This window comes from Protomyctophum parallelum (genome assembly GCF_964188405.1).
Source record: "Protomyctophum parallelum genome assembly, chromosome: 19".
NCBI lineage: Eukaryota > Metazoa > Chordata > Actinopteri > Myctophiformes > Myctophidae > Protomyctophum > Protomyctophum parallelum.
In genome coordinates, this window is record NC_139717.1 from 999,133 (window position 1) to 1,006,632 (window position 7,500).

The 7,500-nt window shown below is 45.3% G+C and overlaps 1 protein-coding gene across 1 annotated transcript in view; it reads left to right on the forward strand.

The window, feature by feature from the left end:
* LOC310876380 (uncharacterized protein) overlaps positions 1-7,500 on the forward strand; it is a gene marked incomplete at both ends in the record, with an annotated part of 93,078 nt that overhangs the window by 5,001 nt on the left and 80,577 nt on the right. The window lies entirely within an intron of this gene.

Sequence of the window (7,500 nt, forward strand, 5' to 3'; positions counted from 1 at the left end):
GCAGCATCCTGTTACCATAACAACCCACAGCAGCATCCTGTTACCATAACAACCCACAGCAGCATCCTGTTACCATAGCAACCCACAGCAGCATCCTGTTACCATAACAACCCACAGCAGCATCCTGTTACCATAACAACCCACAGCAGCATCCTGTTACCATAACAACCCACAGCAGCATCCTGTTACCATAACAACCCACAGCAGCATCCTGTTACCATAACAACCCACAGCAGCATCCTGTTACCATAACAACCCACAGCAGCATCCTGTTACCATAACAACCCACAGCAGCATCCTGTTACCATAACAACCCACAGCAGCATCCTGTTACCATAACAACCCACAGCAGCATCCTGTATCCATCCTGTATCCATGCTTAGCATCCCTAGCAGAGTGTGGCATTATTGCTCACTTATATGCATGAGCAGCCTAGCGTCTCTGCAGTGCGCGCGTGCGAGTGCGCGTGTGTGCATGCGTGTGTGCATGTGTGCGTGCGTGCATGCGTGTGCGTGCGTGCATGTGCGTGACCTACTAACCTACTGTAGTGTCAGCTATAACCAAAAGGGGGTTAAGAGGAAGCAATCTGATTGGTTGAAACGGCTTCTATCCGTGGATCGAACCAGCACCGTTCACCACCTATAATCAAAACAAAGACTTCAGCCGCCCTGTCCTCCCAGAGCGCTATAGTAAACTGGGTGGCTAGGCTAGCTAGGCGAGGCTAGCTGGTTTCTTTTGGACATTTGTGGTCGTAGTAACTTCATCTGTCATTCTCGTCTCGTTCCTGACCGCATCACTGTCGTGTCGTGGCAATAATCACGTTAAACCACACCCTCTCGTGTAATATTGCTAAATTTAATATCAATCTATTTTTTTTTGAATAGTTGTCTATATAAGACACAATGCGCGGCCATGGGTTCGTGCGTGCGTATGTGTGCGTGCGTATGTGTGCGTGCGTATGTGTGCGTGCGTATTTGAGCGTGCGTATGTGTGCATGCGTATGTGTATGCGTATGACACAGACACTCACAACATGACTCCTGCGCCTTTAAATTCTGTGACCCACTTTTCACACATCTGGCTGGGGGTGCAGGGGGGGGGGGAGGGGGGTGAATAATTGAAACTGCATTAAGGTGCATGTGAGAAGCACAGCCAATGAGAGAAGGAGCTGCCAGCACGCACCACAGGCAGGCAGGCAGGCAGGCAGGCAGGCAGACAGACAGACAGGCAGGCAGGCAGGCAGGCAGACAGGCAGACAGACAGACAGACAGACAGACAGACAGACAGACAGACAGACAGACAGACAGACAGACAGACAGACAGACAGACAGACAGACAGACAGACAGACAGACAGACAGACAGACAGACAGACAGACAGACAGACAGTTAAGGGACTTAGGTCACGAGATCCACTGAATATGTCAAAGTGACATATCGAGCGTACAACACAATGAGTCTTCCCCCCAGCAGGCTACCTTCATATTCCGTAGATCCGGCATGTGATATTTTGTGGCCAGATGTAATTTCTTGGGGTCTAGCTAGTATAGGACTATAGTAAATAATAAAATAATAAATCGCAAAGAAATACATATTTAGCCCCATTGCTCGAATGCCCCCGCCCCCACAGTACTTAAGTAAAAGTACTTAGTTACTTTCCACCACTGCGACTACCTCTAGTGTTTGTGACCCTGGACTCCTGTTTGGTCGCAATAAAAACACTGAACTTGCCTCTGCCTCACATTCTGCGTTTGGGTCCTATATCCTCCACTTGACTCACACCGTGACAGCTCTGCTATTTTCAGCATGCAACCACGTGTAAAAGTGACTTATACTGGACCTCTCGTCCACTAGTCCCAAATTTCTATTTTAGTTTTGGTCGTTGTCTCTTGAATATAGTTTTCACTTAGTTTTAGTCACATTTTATAGTCACCTGGAATGTTCTAGTGTTTAGTCTAGTTTTAGTCGACTAAATGTCATGCGATTTTAGTCGACTAAATCGACAGTTGATTTAGTCGACTAAAATGTGTTTTGACAGGCCTTGATGTCGTTGTAATGACATATTGTACAATCTACAATCTCGCAACGCGTCGCGCTGCGACGCTTTGTGAGATTGTAGATCTGCTATTTTCAGCATGCAACCCAGCATAAAACTGGATCTCTTGTCCACTAGTACCTTCCTAACATTTTAGTCTAGTTTTTATCTGTTGACGAAATTGTCACTTGATTTAGTCTCAGTTTTAGTCACCGTATATAGCTTAGGTTACAGTTTGTTTTCGTCAGTGAAAAAAAAGCGTAGTCGGCGAACATTTCTCGCCTTACTGTTAGTCGACATAAACAACAACATCACAATCACCTGACCTCAACAGGAGAAGGCAAGCAGGGTGACTGTCACAGTGTCTCTGTCCTCACCTGACTGTCTGTATAGCCTCCCTCTCTCTCTGTGTGTCTCTGTCTCTCTCTTCTCTCTCTCTCTCTCTCTCTCTCTCTCTCTCTCTCTCTCTCTCTCTCTCTCTCTCTCTCGTCTGACGTGAGGTTATCTAGGGATAAACTTCTGAAACTAACTAATGGCAGCAATATATATATATTTTTTCACCTGGTCTAAAAGTCTGTCTGTCTGTCTGTCTGTCTGTCTGTCTGTCGGTCTGTCTGTCTGTCTGTCTGTCTGTCTGTCTGTCTGTCTGTCTGTCTGTCTGTCTGTCTGTCTGTCTGTCTGTCTGTCTGTCTGTCTGTCTGTCTGTCTGTCTGTCTGTCTGTCTGTCTGTCTGTCTGCCTGCCTGCCTGCCTGCCTGCCTGCCTGCCTGCCTGCCTGCCTGCCTGCCTGCCTGCCTGCCTGCCTGCCTGCCTGCCTGGCAGGCAGGCAGGTCTGTCTGTCTGTCTGTCTGTCTGTCTGTCTGTCTGTCTGTCTGTCTGTCTGTCTGTCTGTCTGTCTGTCTGTCTGTCTGTCTGTCTGTCTGTCTGTCTGTCTGTCTGTGAGCGCTCCTCAAAAATGCCAGGAACCATAAGACTCATCTTGTGCGCGTATACGTGCATGTATATGTGTATATATGTACATGTGTCTGTGCATGTGTGTATGGTATGTGTCTGCGTGCGTGCGTGCGTGCGTGCGTGCGTGCGTGCGTGCGTGCGTGCGTGCGTGCGTGCGTGCGTGCATCTGACCACCAGAGGGAAAAAAGAAAAATGGTTGCCATGGTTACACTGTCTCTCCCCATAGAACCCAATATAATGTTAACCAGAGGGGGGGGGGGGTGGGGGACTGTGTGTGTGTGTGTGTGTGTGAGAGAGAGAGAGAGAGAGAGAGAGAGAGAGAGAGAGAGAGAGAGAGAGAGAGAGAGAGAGAGAGAGAGAAAGATTAGCATACATATTAATGCAGAAAAATCCAAATCCCTGACTACCACAGAATGTGTGTTAAATAGCTCTATATTGTGACAGTAATCATTGCTATAGAGTGTGTTCAGTAACAGTGTTAAATAGCTCTATATTGTGACAGTAATCATTGCTATAGAGTGTGTTCAGTAACAGTGTTAAATAGCTCTATATTGTGACAGTAATCATTGCTATAGAGTGTGTTCAGTAACAGTGTTAAATAGCTCTATATTGTGACAGTAATCATTGCTATAGAGTGTGTTCAGTAACAGTGTTAAATAGCTCTATATTGTGACAGTAATCATTGCTATAGAGTGTGTTCAGTAACAGTGTTAAATAGCTCTATATTGTGACAGTAATCATTGCTATAGAGTGTGTTCAGTAACAGTGTTAAATAGCTCTATATTGTGACAGTAATCATTGCTATAGAGTGTGTTCAGTAACAGTGTTAAATAGCTCTATATTGTGACAGTAATCATTGCTATAGAGTGTGTTCAGTAACAGTGTTAAATAGCTCTATATTGTGACAGTAATCATTGCTATAGTGTGTTCAGTAACAGTGTTAAATAGCTCTATATTGTGACAGTAATCATTGCTATAGTGTGTTCAGTAACAGTGTTAAATCACAATTCAAAACTTTTTTTGAAACAAATAAAAATAGCATACCCTACCTTTGACTAGTAATCAAATAAAACATACCGGTAGACTAAAATAAAATAAAGTAGAAAAAGTGCCCTTCTGGGCACAGGTCTCCACCAGGATAGGAATGTAGGACATTGCAGGTTGCCTTCATCTGGTGGTTGGATAAAAGGCCAACAAAAGTAAAAAAAATCCAGGCAAAGGTTCTTCCTTGGCCTCTAGGGAGTTGGCATACAAAGTTATCCACAGATCCGTGCAGTTAGAGGTAAAAACACTTTTCGGCCAGTTATAGCGCCACCTTGAGGCTGAGTTGAAATTGTTCATGTGGCATTTCTTCCTCGGCCTAGTGGGAATGTGCGTGCACAATTTCACGGAAATCACGCGATGTGTTCATGATTTGCAGCATTTTGTTTGAAACTGAGCACTCCTGTGAACTTTGGAAGCCAATCTTAACCAATCAGGATGGAGTCTGAGAAATCTGAAAGACCCGTTTCGTTGAATGGCTCTAGAGAGACTGTGTACCAATTTGCGCGATGTTTGGACAAAATCTGTAGGTGTACTGTGCAAAAACTTGTTTTGCACAAAGCGGCCTCCTGGTGGCGCTATAACAGGCCGTTCTGGAAATTTTGGGGCAGAGGTTCATCGTTGGCATCCAGGGAGTGTGTGTGCAAAATTTGGCATCGACCGGGTTAACGGTGCCGGAGATTAGCTGCTCACGGACACACACACACACACACACACACGGACGGACGGACACACGGACGGACGGACAAAACAGTGCAAAACATACTCTCCCCCCATGCCTTTGGCCTGGTGGAGACAATAATTAACCAACTGAATGCACGCCAGTTGAACCTGGAATCTAAATACCAGTGTTGCTAAAAGACAGGTATATAAGACTAGGCCTACTAATCATTAAAGGATTGACTTTGCTGCCACCTTCTGGCCACGCGTGGTTACTACAATGCAGCATGTGTTCCTCTGCATTGAATGGCATGTGGAATAAAATGTAGTGTAGTAAAATGTAGTGCAGTAACCTACAAGCTCGTAGCTTGTAGATCTGCTATTTTTCAATAGCTAAAGCATAACATGATGCTTTAAACACCAAAAGGGGTTCCCGCCCCAGAAGATTGACTTCAGATCAGAGTTGTTTCTCAGACAGAGAAGTCAGCAAGACAGACATGACAGCATTAGACCAATACTGGACAACTCACCCCGGTGCTTGCCTGTTTTTTCCTCCCGGACTTCTCACCAGTGGGGGGGGGGGGGATAACTTTGTAATATGCTATTGGCTTGTATTCTTGTTTTGGAAAAAAATAAAAATATACTCCTGTGGAAATTTTACTTATATTGACCCTATAAACAATTTAGTATTATTTAGTATAATGTATGTTTTGCCCACTCAAATGGTACCACGTCAGATAATCCCCACATTATCCTACAACAACTTCTGTGAACAGACTTCACTGTAGTAGCTTTTCATAAATTATATTTGTACTTAGGCTGTTCTGCTGTCATGGAAGTTTATAGTTAGAGACATTCAAAGTCCAGCCGTCTGCTGCCCAGCCTCTCCCACCCCTCACTGTCCAGCCTCTCCCACCCCTCACTGTCCAGCCTCTCCCACCCCTCACTGTCCAGCCTCTCCCACCCCTCACTGTCCAGCCTCTCCCACCCCTCACTGTCCAGCCTCTCCCACCCCTCACTGGGGAACATTCTGGGAGGAAAACAGAAACGGGGTGAGTCATCTTGTTACCCATTAGACAGCTTTATAGGCCCAGGCTACACGTATGTAAGAGACGAACATAACCATATGACTAGACAAGCCAGTTTGGGTGTTTTGGTGGCACCTAAACCAAGAACAAATATTCTTAAATCTTCTATTATCTATAGAGCAGTAATAGGTTGGAATGCACTACCAAAGTGTATAACCAATACAAATACAACATTCATCTTTAAAATCCATAAACCATACTGCAGTAACCCTGGGAAAATGATAATTCAAATGTATAATGTGTTGAAAGTGATTTTTGTCTCCACCAGGCCGAAGGCATGTGGGGAGAGTATGTTTTGCACTCCGTCCGTCCGTGTGTCCGTCCGTGTGTCCGCCCGTCCGTGTGTCCGTGAGCAGCTAATCTCGGCCACCGTTAACCCGGTCGATGCCACATTTTGCACACACACTCCCTGGATGCCAACGATGAACCTCTGCCCCAAACTTTCCAGAACGGCCTGTTATAGCGCCACCAGGAGGCCGCTTTGTGCAAAACAAGTTTTTGCACAGTACACCTACAGATTTTGTCCAAACATCACGCAAATTGGTACACAGTCTCTCTAGAGCCATTCAACGAAACGGGTCTTTCAGATTTCTCAGACTCCATCCTGATTGGTTAAGATTGGCTTCCAAAGTTCACAGGAGTGCTCAGTTTCAAACAAAATGCTGCAAATCATGAACACATCGCGTGATTTCCGTGAAATTGTGCACCCACATTCCCACTAGGCCGAGGACGAAATGCCACATGAACAATTTCAACTCAGACTCAAGGTGGCGCTATAACTGGCCGAAAAGTTTTTTTACCTCTAACTGCACGGATCTGTGGATAACTTTGTATGCCAACTCCCTAGAGGCCAAGGAAAAACCTTTGCCTGGAATTTTTCACATCTGCTCTTTATAGCGCCACCAGGAGGCCCACATATGTAAAACACATTTTCTATTATTACTCCTTCAGATTTTATCCAAATTTCACGCAAATCGGTATACACTATCACCATAGTCATGTGATCAACACGGAGCGCCACCATTTCCCATCTTCCATCCTGATTGGCTAAGATTGGCTTCCAAAGCTCACACGATTCGTCCATTTCGAAAAAAGGCCACAAATCACAAACACAGTGTGCAATTTCCGTTAAATTATACACGCACATTTTCACTAGGCCGAGGACGACATGCCACAATCTTTTCCTCCAAATCAGCCTCAATAACAGGCCAATTCCTGTTTTTAGCTATAACTGCATCGATCTGTATACAACTTATGTATGCACACATGGAAAAACATTGTACCTGCATCCCTCCAACACGAACCTCCGGCCCAAATCTTCCTCAACAGCCTGTTATAGCGCCACCATGAGGCCACAACCTGACCTGCCCTGGTGGAGACCTGTGCCGATTGGCACTTTGTCTAGTTTGCTATGTTTCTTTGTTTTTTATTTCTCCTATGTTTTTATTTTCTTATTTTATATTTTATTTTACTATGTTTTATTTTGAGTTAGTGTTTGTAAGAATTGCTTATGTTAAATGTTCGTCTGTGTCGGACCCCAGGAAGACTAAAACGGCGTGTTCGGCCTCTCAAACGGCGTGTTCGGCCTCTCAACCGGCGTGTTCGGCCTCTCAAACGGCGTGTGATCGGACACTCAAACAGCGTGTTCAGCCTCTCAAACGGCTGTGTTCGGCCTCTCAAACGGCGTGTTCGGCCTCTCAAACGGCGTGTTCGGCCTCTCAAACAG